Source organism: Clarias gariepinus, chromosome 6 (genome assembly GCF_024256425.1).
Source record: "Clarias gariepinus isolate MV-2021 ecotype Netherlands chromosome 6, CGAR_prim_01v2, whole genome shotgun sequence".
Lineage (NCBI taxonomy): Eukaryota > Metazoa > Chordata > Actinopteri > Siluriformes > Clariidae > Clarias > Clarias gariepinus.
Window position 1 is genome coordinate 29,541,935 of NC_071105.1, and position 12,706 is coordinate 29,554,640.

At 39.2% G+C, this 12,706-nt stretch overlaps 1 protein-coding gene across 4 annotated transcripts in view; it reads right to left on the reverse strand.

Moving 5' to 3' along the window:
• The window catches only part of stk11ip (serine/threonine kinase 11 interacting protein), a 101,554-nt gene that overhangs the window by 6,453 nt on the left and 82,395 nt on the right, over positions 1–12,706 (reverse strand). The gene's annotated exons all lie outside the window — the stretch shown is intronic.

Below are 12,706 nucleotides of genomic sequence, written 5' to 3' on the forward strand. Positions count from 1 at the left end.
TTCTAGGGTTTACAAAGAATGGTGTGAAAAGGGAAAAACGTCCAGTATGTGGCAGTCCTGTGGGCGAAAACGCCCAATGTTTTCTTGGCAAACTTTAGGCCCCTTAGTGCCAATTGGGCATCGTTTAAATGCCACGGGCTACCTGAGCATTGTTTCTGACCATGTTCATCCCTTTTTTCTTTTTTCAATAAAAATATTTGCAAAAAAAAAAAAAAACAGTACAGTACTTGCATCTACAGAAACACAATTTACCTTTCTTCATTTTTCTAAATAAATATATTTTATTTATATAAAGCCCCCACACGGCTCAGACAACCACCAAACATATTACATAAATTTAACAGTAACAGGTATACATTTAATCAGGCAATACTTCTAGACTAGTAAAATAAGAAATAAATGTTTGCCAATTGTAAAAAAATTGGCTGTACATCCTCTTAACGTACATTACATTTTTTCAAGTTTTTTTTTTAAACATGACATCTTTAAGCCACTGGGAGATGGTAGGATATTTAGCAGACTTACGATGCATAATAATAGAAGTCTCGCTAATAGGGATGTGAAAGCTATAATATCCTTTTGTCTAGAATTAAGTGTAAGTGAGCGATCAGGAATCCCAAATATAGCAATCAGAGGACAAGGTTGGAGAGTTACCCCAAGAACAGATGACATAATAGCAAAATAACATGTCCAGAAACCTTTCAGCTCAGGGCACAAAAAAAAACATGTGGCTAAGGTGACAAGGAGAGCCATGGCATTTATCACATTTGTTTTCCACTTCCAGGTACATTTCAGAAAGTCTAGACTTAGAATAATGTGCCCTGTGTATGACCTTAAATTGAATAAGTCCAAGACGAGCACAAAAGGTGGAAGACCATACCCTCGCTATAGCCTGTTCCCAGGACTCCTCGTGTATTTGAATTCCTAATTCCCCTTCCCATGTACACTTAAGCTTAACATTTGAGTGGTTACTAAGAGACAGGATAGTATCATAGAGTTTCGAAATGGTTCCTCTATGATGAGGAATAAATGATAGCATAGTTTCCCCCACTGCTGTTCTGGAGGTAAAGAGGGAAAATTAGGGAAACAAAATTTTGAATTTCAAAATAGCGAAACAGATGGGTAATGGGAAGACCATAACGAGATGACAAATTGGCAAAACTATCGAAGACACCATCCACATATAAATATATTGTTTTATACCCTTGTCACACCACACTGACAATGTCGAGTCCAAGAGTGATGGAGGAAACAAATGGTTGTTGTTAAGAGGACCTAAGGATGATGCCATTACAAATTTAAAGTGCCGTCTAAACTGAAACCAGATCTTGAGTGTATTAAGAACCACCTGATTATTAGTATACAGAGAGGGTTTTATGGGTAAAAAGGAATAGAGCAGAGCCGGTATAAAAGATCCCTTACAGGATGATGACTCCAAGAGGCTCCACCGAGAGGATTCAGAAGATTTTAACCAGTAGCAAAGTTTATGGATATAGGTAATGCAAGTCCTCCACTAAATCTGCATCTCTGCAGTAAGGTTTTACGAACCCCAGGTGGCTTCCCTCACCAAATGAAAGAAACAATAATCTTGTCCAGTGAGACAAAAAAATGTTTTGGCAAAAATAAGGGAATTGACTTAAATAAAAAGAAAAATTTTGGTAAGATATTTATTTTAACAACATTAATCTTTAACGATCTGCATACAATGATAATTTATGTTTATCATTCCATTACGGATGATTCCCTTGAATACAGAGGAAGATCTCAATGTGATAGACAAAGGCTCGATGGCGATGGCAAAGAGTAAAGGTGACAAAGGGCAACCTTGACGACATCCACGACCCAGAGCAAAATAATTAGAACAAACATCATTAGTATGAACACTTGCTTTAGGGGACAAATAAAGAACCTGAATCCAAGAAATAAATTTATCGCCAAATCCAAATTTCTTTAAAACTGCAAACAAGTACTCCCACTCCATCCTATCGAAAGCCTTTTCAGAATCTAAAGAAATCACAAGTTCAGGAAGTTCAGATAGATGCTTTGAGTAAATAACATTAAAGAGTTGTACGGGTATTAAAAAACAATTGACGTCCCTTTATAAAGCCATTTTGCTCTTCAGATATAATACAAGGTAGCACATCCTCTAGGCGCGATGTATGGGAGAAATTTTTATTTAATTTCATTTGATTTTACTTACTTTTGGGGGATAGAAGGTACCATATCGGGGATGTGCGTGCAAAGCTGAGACATAGGCTTCTCTGTGTGCGCGTGCATAGGAAACCAGAGCTTTACATTGGGGCACCTTCATTGTGAGCTAATGAGGGCCCCTAATGGGAAACAGATGTTGAAGGGATGTACAGCGAGCCCTGCATATATAATGGTGAAAACGGACCAGAGATTCAGTTGTGTCCATGGTGCAGCTCCGGCCGTTATTGCATGATAATAAAGGTCGTAATCTTCTGTAAGCAAAGCCTGACTCTGAGTATTTTTCCACAACATCTTGGCGCTGCGAGCAGGGTGGTAAAAGGGCAAAGGTGACTGATCAGCATGGGCTTCCTTGGTCAGCAACACAAACAAGTGGCCACTTACGAAGGTAAGCAACTTTTGCTTATATACTTAGGTTGTGTTGTTTGCTGGGGATCACCCATGGTGGTAAGGACGCCTGATAAAGGCCTCTCCAACTCAAGTAATTTAAAATGGGCTTTGTTTCCAGAAGAGAATGCATGCATCAGCTTACTAACTGTTGTACTGATAGTAAATTGATAAAATAAGCATTGTATTTGTCTGTTTTGTTGTCAAGAGGGCATTGATTGATGGCAGCAATAACAGACGGTATGAGAGAGCGCATTTGAGTGTCTATTTGAGTTGCTAAAAGGACAATGTAAAAAGGTAGATAGTCTTGATATTAATTTGCACTCGTTGTCAAGTAGGCCTTAATGGATGACATGAGTGTAAAGCAAGTTAATAAGGAATTGCGCTCAATTAGTAATATTGCTTGTGTGAGGATACGCAGCAATTAATAAAAAATACCCTTTCGTATGAGGAACACCTTTCGGTGTCGTAAGCATTTGGTAGGCACCTTAAAATTTGTATTGTATGAGGTTTTGTGGCTTTTATTGATATCTTTTCCTATGAGGAAATCGTACATCATAAGCATTGTGTAGCCACCCAAATGTGTTGTATGAGGTTTTTGTGACTTTTATTTTATATCTTTTTTCTATGTGGAGCACTATTTTGTGCCATTAAGTTGAATGCAATTGCAATTGTTTGTGTCTAATTGATGTTGTGTCTGTCTGTTACTGTCTGAGTGTGTGAGAGCTCTATGTTCGCCTAAGTGTGTGTGTGTGTGTGTGTGTGTGTGTGTGTGTGTGTGTGTGTGTGTGTGTGAGAGAGAGAGAGAGCGAGAGAAAGAGAGAGAAAAAGAGATGGAATCTGGGTAAGTGATACCCATAAGCTCTGTGTCCAGTGAACAGGGCTGGACCTCCCAAGGGAATTGTGTGTACAACCCTCAGAGGCGGGGGCAGCTTGTTGCCGGACCGGAGATGTGTGTGTATGAGCCCTAATTAGCAAAGGGGACAAGTATGCAAAGAATAAGCCATATTTTCTAGGAAAAGAGGGACAAAGTATGAATGCATAAGCCTATAAATAAATAAATAAATAAATAGTGTGGAGTGGTGAATGTGTCTGAACCCCATATTAATACTGTGGCATTAATCAGTTATTGATGGAAGTGTTCACTGTGTATAAGAATATGTGCTTTTTGGCAAGCTAATAGGCAAATAATAAAATATTGTATATTAAAAAGTGGTTATAACTGTTGAGCCTTGTTAAGGAAGGCGGACATTTTTGTGATTATACAATGTTGTATGTTATTGTAAGCAAATTTAATCATTAAGTAAGGGCTTAGGCATAAAATAACGTAGTAATATCTAAGTTGTGGTGACAGGCTATAAAGCATAATGGCATCCTCTCCAGTGGAGATATTAGTGCTGAAGCATCCTTTGTGTGCAGATCTCATAACTATGGCAAAAGCGAACTAAAGATATGATTACAAAATGGCCAAAGGAGGGGACCTTAGATGTGGCATGGTGAGGAGATGGAACCTTAATTATAATTATAAAACGGCGGCAAGAAAGAAAAAGCGTGTCCAGAGGAGTTGAAAAAACAGCAGGAAAGAAAGGCTGTTTAAGGAAGAATGAGTAGAGTTGGTAAGAAAAAAAATGCAAGTGAGGAAAAAGTTGAGAAAGTCAGACAGTGAGGCACAGAAAAACAGAGTAATGGAGGGAAAGCGCTACACCTTCCCCATATGTGCAGACAGAAGGTCAATTCCCTATGTTTAAGTGAATGTTGAATGTTAAAGAAATGCAAATGGAAGGTCATGTAGATTTAGATGGAGACGACAGAGTGAAGTGTAAAGTTAAGAAAGGAGAGGAGAAGGAGTAGGGAAGAAAGCACACCATTTGATTGTTATAAGAAAGAAGGGGCAGATTTACAGAGAGTGAAAAAGCTATGTGGGAAAGAGGATAAGATAAAGGAACAGGAAAGGGTGCAGATAAGTGAGTGAGGTTAGACAGGAGCACTAAATCACCAGGACAAGTAAGAAGTCAGATAGATACAACATTAAGGACTGGGCATAGGTTTTTGTACAGTAGAGGGGATGATGGTGAAGAGGATTTGTTATTTAATATGGGCAGTTGGAAACAAAGAAGGAACACTGGAAGACTTAGGAACCTAGCTCCATATTTTCCAATTTACCCTAAATTTTAGTTAAAGGTGTACTGGGACAGTTGTACTGTACCATGGGCAGCTCAAGATCTCGAGGGACTTGTCAACCGCCTCCCTAACATTCACGAGGGTGCAGGGAAATGGATTAAGGTCGTAGAAGAGGAGACCTCAGGCAAGCTTTTATCGGTGATTAATATGAAAACTGTTGGCAAAGATTTTGGGGGGAGGAAAAACGTGCTTTTTACTTGAGTAAGGCTGTGAATTTATAACACATGGATAAACTGTCTTTAAGGCTTACCGCCCTGTTGTGTGGAAGACCTTTCGTGCCGAGTATCCACCTAGACTTGACCCAAAGACATTAAAGGGGCGACCTGGAGGCAGTTACAGCTTGAAAAACTTACAGAGTGAACCAAGAAAAAGGCCCAAGCTACTCTGATTACCAAAGAAACAGAGAGGGCCCCAAGCAGTCCTCCACCAAGGATCCAGCCAGCTGCAGAAACAGTGAGACATCATCAGCAGCACTACATCCAAACTCAAACCAGATGTCTGCGCCTGTCCTTAACATTTTCACTCAAAAGCCAGGGCAGAGGGAGTGGAGAGCCAACCAGCAACAGAGAGGACAAAGGAACACTCACTCTAACCTTCTCCCAGGCATATGTTGGGGGTGTGGACAGGCTGCACACAACCGATCAAACTGCCTAACATCCATGGCCCCAGCCCCGAAGGGATGCGATAGGAGGGGGGTTACAACATCCTCCCCGAGATCAAGTGCAAGGAGCAGCTATCAGTGTAGATGAGTGTGATTTTGTAAAGAGGTGGTTCAATGTAACTGATTCTGTTTTTCAGGTGACATTATATGTATGGTAGGATAAATTACAGCTCAAAGGACATAGGACCAATAAAGAAGAAAGCTAAAGAAGTCCAGTGGGAGTTAACCATAAACCTGTTGATTTTTCATGCTACAGATAAAACCTATATTAAAATCTTGTGTGGTAATAATTTGATTGGTAACCCTTATAGGGAAGTTGTAGTTAGCCGCAAGTCACAAACACAATTGGCATCAGCATCTAAGGTAGTTGAGACTGTCGAAGATGAATTGTAGAGGAGAATGGAGAGTCAGGTCCCACCTGAATTATGGGTTCGGCATGACACAGTTGTAGGCCTATTTAAATCAGCCAGCTCAATTCAAGTACAACTTAAACCAGATGTAAAACTGCTCAGAATAAGACAATATCCTTTGCGATCTGAGGCAGAACTGGCATGAAAAAAAACATTATTGAAGGCCTAATAAAGGCATCTGTACTAGAAGAGTTTTCCTATTTTCCCAGTGATCAAGCCAGGTACAAATAAATGGCGTCTTGTGCATGATTTGGATGCAGTTTAATAGTATAACAGGTAAATTATCCAGCAGATGTTCCAAATCCACACACACACTGCTAACTAATGTCCCTCCCAAAGCGATTTACTTCACTGTAATTGATCTTTGTTCAGCCTTCTTCAGTGTTTCAGTGGCAGAAGAGAGTAGATATTTGTTTGCATTTACATGTGCTGGTAAACAATATATGTACCAAAAATGCCATGGAGGTTCAATCACTCACTGCATATATTCAATCAGATTTGGAAGCTGATTTAGGAGGTTTAAGGATAGAAAATAGCCTTCGTCAGCATATGGATGGGTGTTTAATATGTTTATCATCATTAGAAGCATGCCATAGGGATTCTATTAAGGTACTCAGTAAGCTATGTAGCTCAGGGAGGTCATAGAGTGTCCAACGCTAAACTACAATACTGCAAGCCTCAAGTTGAATGGGTAAGGTGACTAATTTCACATTTTAATCCATCAACAAGAAATGCATTTTAGGTACACCTGATTATATCAAGCCGTTCTATCTGTATGTGGCTAACCGAGCTGATGGATCTGCCTCAGCTATATCGATGTAGTGATGAACTTGCAGTGATAGGGAAAACCAGCCCCTAGCTTACTACAGCACTAAGCTAGATAATATTACTTTAAGGTTACCCACCATGCTATCAACAGGGCCTTGCAGCTGTACCTTATGCATATGGAAAATCATCTCCGTTGACTAGGTTACCTATAGGTTTGTATAAAGTGAAAGGAAGGGAAATTTGTTCTAACTCAAGCTCGCATTCTAGGTTATTCTTCACTGCTCACATATTCCGACATTACTATAAAGCGATGTGACACAGCTAACCCAGCTAAATTAATCCCTTATGCCTATGAAGAAGTGTCTCATGATTGTGTGGCGAATTCATTGGCATTTACTAGGTTACGGCCTGATCAAGTCTAAACCAATATCTGATGCAGAACTCACTTTGCTGATGGATCTAGTTTAAAAAACCATGTAGAAAATCACACTGGGTATTCAATAATAATGAAGAATGGAGAAGACTTTAAACCGTCTTATCTCAGAATTGTTCGTAACCGTGTTCTACTCAATTAGCTGAGCTGAAAGGTGCCCACAGCCACCTGCCAATTATGAAAAGGGCTAATGGCAAATATTTTTACAGATTCAGCCTATTTGCATGGTGCATGTCATCTGTTTGGAGAAGTATGGAAGCAAAGAGGGTTTAAAAGGAGTGAAGGAAATCCCATTTAACATGCTGAACAAACAAGTAACCTAATATCTGCTATGATGCTACCAAGACGGTTGGCTGTCATTAAATGCCAGGCTCATAAAAACGGAAATGATTACAGTATGTCACTAAGGGTAACAATATAGCAGACTTAGAAGCAAAGCGAGCATCAAAGTTTCAGCTGGCAGTGCAGGTGCCAATAGTCCTTATAGAACCGCAGCCTCAGTTGGAGGATATAATTCGGGTTCAACATCAAGCAGGTCCATACGAGCACTCAATGTGGCTCCAGAGGGGAGCGCAGAAGGACACACAGGGTATTTGCCATTCACATTAAGGTCTGATCATAGCACCCACAGCACTGTTAAACATTTTGATTTTAGATGCTCATAGATTTGACTATTGTGCAAGAGGAGAGGTTGTGAGAAAAATCAAGCAACCTGGGTATTGGTCTTCATATCTGCATGCTATGCTGGATGAGTTCCTAGCTTCATTTGAAATATGTGCTAAGCATAATGTCATGAAGGAAGCAGCGACACCTATTGGTCATATACTGGTACCAGAGTGACCATTCAAGCACTTTGTGGTAAACTATGTGGACATGATAAAGTAGGGTTCGAGGCGAAAGGTACATGCTCGTAATAACTGACATATTTAGTATATAGGTAAAATCAATACCATCTGCAGATGAAGGGGCAGGAATAGTTATCAAACCACAAGGGAAGTGATACCTAGATTTGAAATTTCGTTAGAGATTAGTTCAGATAATGGATCAGTATTCATTCAGAAAATGTAAGGCAGGTATTACAACGGTTGGGAACATAGCAAAGATTTGGGTATGTCCACAGTCCCAGGAGAAGGTAGAAAGTATAAATGGCAATCTCAAAGCCAAAATTAATAATATTTGTAGTAGTACAAGGCTTAACTGGGTTGAGGCTTTACTTTTTGCACCAATGAATTAACAAGCATGCAAACTAACAGAAATACACACTTGCAACAACCCTGCATGAAATGCTTTCGGGTCGACCCATGCCTGTGCCATTCTGTAGAAGCCATATAAAGGCCCACCGCTAGAACAACTGCAACAATCTTATATGAACATAACTAACTTCCATATACTGTATGAAGCAATTATGTGCAGGAAAAGAGCAAGGAGGCCATGAAGGAAAAGACGCTCCATGTCCCACCACTCCAGGAGACCAGGTCTATCTGCAAGTGTTCAGGAGGATATGGCACAAGCCCAGGAGGGAGGAGTCCCACAAAGTTGTGGCAGCCACTCAAACAGTGATTCAAATGAAAGGCAAAACCACGTGGTAACACTTGAACCATTACACAAGAATCCCCAAAACATGAGTACCAAAAACGATGGAAAAAAGAGAGAAGAACCTAACATCAAATAGTAACAAAAGTGCAAAGAAAGTAAATCTTTATTGGGAAATAACCAACTATTGGCACAAGTTGGATACCAAATTGCGCAGCGTCAAACACTCCGCTGCTCCAAATTAAGTATGAGAAACTGCTTAAGAGCAGCACCCCACTCCTGATACAGACGAGACTGACTGACTGACTGATACACAACTGACAGGACAAACAACTGTACAGATTATGTGTGACAATGATTCATGTCCTCTATATTGTATTAATGCATTTCTGTTTAACTAACACTATATTGCTTTCACAGATAAAACAGCAGCAGCGACAACTAATTTTAATTTCCTCCACAGGAAAAGTGAACGAGAAAGAAGCAAGCCTTAAACAAATTATGACAATGTGTAATGCCACTAAACAACGTTCTCTTTTATTTCAGATGCAGAAATTCAATTGAAGCAGCTAATGGGTGACGTTATTGTGTCTAATGAAATTTATAAAAGTGAATTTTATATTTGAGGTTTTCTAAAATTAACAGCATGTCCTAGCAACAACAGACAAGGATAAATTTCTGGACACAGTCATCAAGGATATCCCTAACTCACCCATATATAACTCTAATAAGAGACTTTACTGGTTCATATATTGATGCGTATCGTCCATGGCATGAGCCCATAATGACGTGCTGGCAACCTCTCTTGTGGGCTCCAACTGACTCTCTACGATGCGCAAAGCATCTGGGTTGAAGACTATTATATTACGACAAGGCTGTTTAAAATTCTATCTATTCTGTTGAGAAGTGCAATGCGCGCTTACAGAGTACCTTGGAACTGTAATTTGGTCACTCATCCACTGAGGAGCTGGGTAAATTTTCATATGTCACGTGGAGCTGTCTCAAATATTTACAACAAACTGCTTAATCATGACTCTGCTGCACTTCCAATCATCACGATATGGGATAAGGAACTACCCATCTACAAACTCAATTGGGACTGGATTTGGGAAAGTATTTCAGTGATGTCCAAGAATCCTGCGCATCAACTTATACATTATAAACTGATCCACAAGGCTTATGCAACTCCATATGTGCTACACAGCGCTTACCCTCTCCTTTTTGTACATTGTGTAATTCAAATATGGTGGGGACTTACATGCATATGTTTTTTGACTGTCCAATTATCAGTTTATTTTGGGATAAGGTTTGTCGAACAATCTCTGAACTCTGTGATAGGTTTATTCCTAAATACCCCAATATTTGTTTATTGAATGATGACTACGACCTTAATTTAAACGTTTACCAACGTCGGATTTCATACTGCACTGACTGCAGCCAAGAAGGTTATTTTCTCAATGTGGCACGAACCCACATTCCCAGCGGATAAAATGTGGCTTATAGAATTAAAAAATATTGCCTGCTAGAGCGCTCTACAGCAAGGATGAACAGAGCTAAACCCCATACAATCAAAGCATGGTCTAAGTTTATTGAAAAACTTTCTATTATAATAACTAGATAGACTAAACTTTACTGTAAGGCAAATAGTACTACATCCCAGTTGTAGGTAGGTTGTTTGTCACCCTAGAATTTTTTATTTTTTTTATTATTTATTTACTTTTTTTTTTTCTCATTTATGGTCTCATGTACTTTCTGCTAATGCAAACCCTGGCTTGTATATAGTTGTTGCTAGCTAGGTCAGCTGGCTTTGTTCTACAATAAATAAACAATCATAAAAAAAATCTATCTATTCTTAAAAATTGTATTGTGTTATGTATGTTACATTGTAGGTTATATGATTTATCCAATTGATGTAATCCTAGAAAATCACTATATTATTTACATGTTCATGTAATGTTATTGGGTTATGGGAAGTATAAGGTCATGGAGGTCGAGTCTTTTACTCTGTCCTAGTCAAATAAGGGCGGAGACGTTTGGCTTGATCTTCCCTAGAGTACGAATCCATAGGTTGGTCAATGATAAAAATCCAGCGATTTAATTTAATCACCAGTTAGTGTAAGAAAGACTAACTCATGGAGTCGCACACTAGAGTAAATAATTAGTGTGGGACTTATAAGCCCTAGAGGGGGGGATATGGAAGAAATTTTTATTTAATTTCATTTGATTTTACTTACTTTTGGGGGATAGAAGGTACCATATCTGTATATAATCGGGGATGTGCGTGCGAGCTGAGACATAGGCTTCTCTGTGTGCGCGTGCATAGGAAACCAGAGCTTTACATTGGGGCACCTTCATTGTGAGCTAAAGAGGGCCCCTAATGGGAAACAGATGTTGAAGGGATGTACAGCGAGCCCTGCATATATAATGGTGAAAATGGACCAGAGATTCAGTTGTGTCCATGGTGCAGCTCCGGCCGTTATTGCATGATAAAGGTCGTAATCTTCTGTAAGCAAAGCCTGACTCTGAGTATTTTTCTACAACAGATGCAATTACTTTAGCCAACACCTTTGCATCTGCATTAAGCAGAGATAATGGCCCGTAGGAACCACATGAAGTTGGATCTTTGTCATTTTTGAGAAGAAGTGCTATAGTGGCTTGTGTAAAGGTCTTTGGTAATGAACCCCTTTCCAAGGATTCATTAAACACAGATAAAAGCAATGGTGGCAATTTACCAATGAATGTTTTATAAAATTTATTTGGAAACCCATCAGGGCCTGGGGCTTTATTAGACTGCATAGCTGTAATAGCATTTAATATTTCTTCAACGGAAAATGGAGAGTCTAATATTAGTATCAATAACAGGATTTAAAAGATTATTAAGAAATTCGTTCATTTTAGCTTTGTCCGTAGGAAATTCTGACTTGTATAACGAAGCGTAAAATGTTTTAAAGGTAGAATTAATTTCCAAGGGATCTGTGGTAATAGTGTCATAAGTGTTTTGAATACTAGGTATTGAAATATTGTTATAGCTGATGGGCCAACAAGCGACTTGCCTTGTCACCATATTCATAATATGAGCCACGGCTGCGTAGTAACAAACACTCTTTAGTTGACATTAGATTCAATTCTGCTTGCAAATCAAGTAATTCAGTAATTCTGGAGACGGGTTCAGTGTATTGTATAACTTTGATCAAGGTTACTAATCGCAGCTGTAAGTTCTTTAAGCCTGGCATTAATCTTTTTATTAGCAAGAACATAATAAGAAATAATTTGACCTCTCACGTAGCATTTAAGTGTCTCCCATAGCAGAGAATATAAGACTGAATCGTTTTGATTGAAGGACAAGAACTCCTCAATAGAACTTAAAATGAATTCACAAAATTCTTTATCTGCCAGAAGAAGAGAATTAAATCTCCAAAGTGGTGGGCTACGTTTATAGGCAGAAAGTTGAATATCCAATAACAGAGGTTAATGATCATATATTACAATACCAGAATAGTCAGAAGAATTAACACACGAGTTCTGTCAATAAAAAAGTAATCAATCCTGAAATAATGTACAAAAGGCCTGACTTTATGACAATAGTGCCCCTTTTTGGGCGCTTAGAAACTTGTGACTAATATTGCTGCAATCTAATTGGTTAAAAGTAGGACATGCCCAGGCACATACAAAAGCGGTTAACTTTTCGGTTAACTGGTCCCATTTCAGTCTACTTTACCATACTGTGTGCTTAAATTCTAAAAAACCACACACATATTGACGTATGCTTACAGTAAAGCTTATTAATGGACATGGACCGTGTGATTTATTGACTACAATCTGTAGCGGGTGCCACTCAAATTGATAATCGAACCGCAACATTCACACAAAATTGGTCCTTCAAGCCGGATCAGGCAGCTACTACAGCATCACCATGTCCAGAACAGAAAGACCACCTACACCATCCTTGCCAGCCGTTCGACCACGTCGTCAGGCCATCCCACCAAGATACTTGGATGACTTCTATGTTGATTACACAGTACAACGTCAACGAATTTGTTCAGATGATGTGCAACCACTCAGTGGTGCCACTGAACCTGCAATGGGGGAAAAGCCTCTGTCCTCAGTCTCGGATACAGGAAGCTG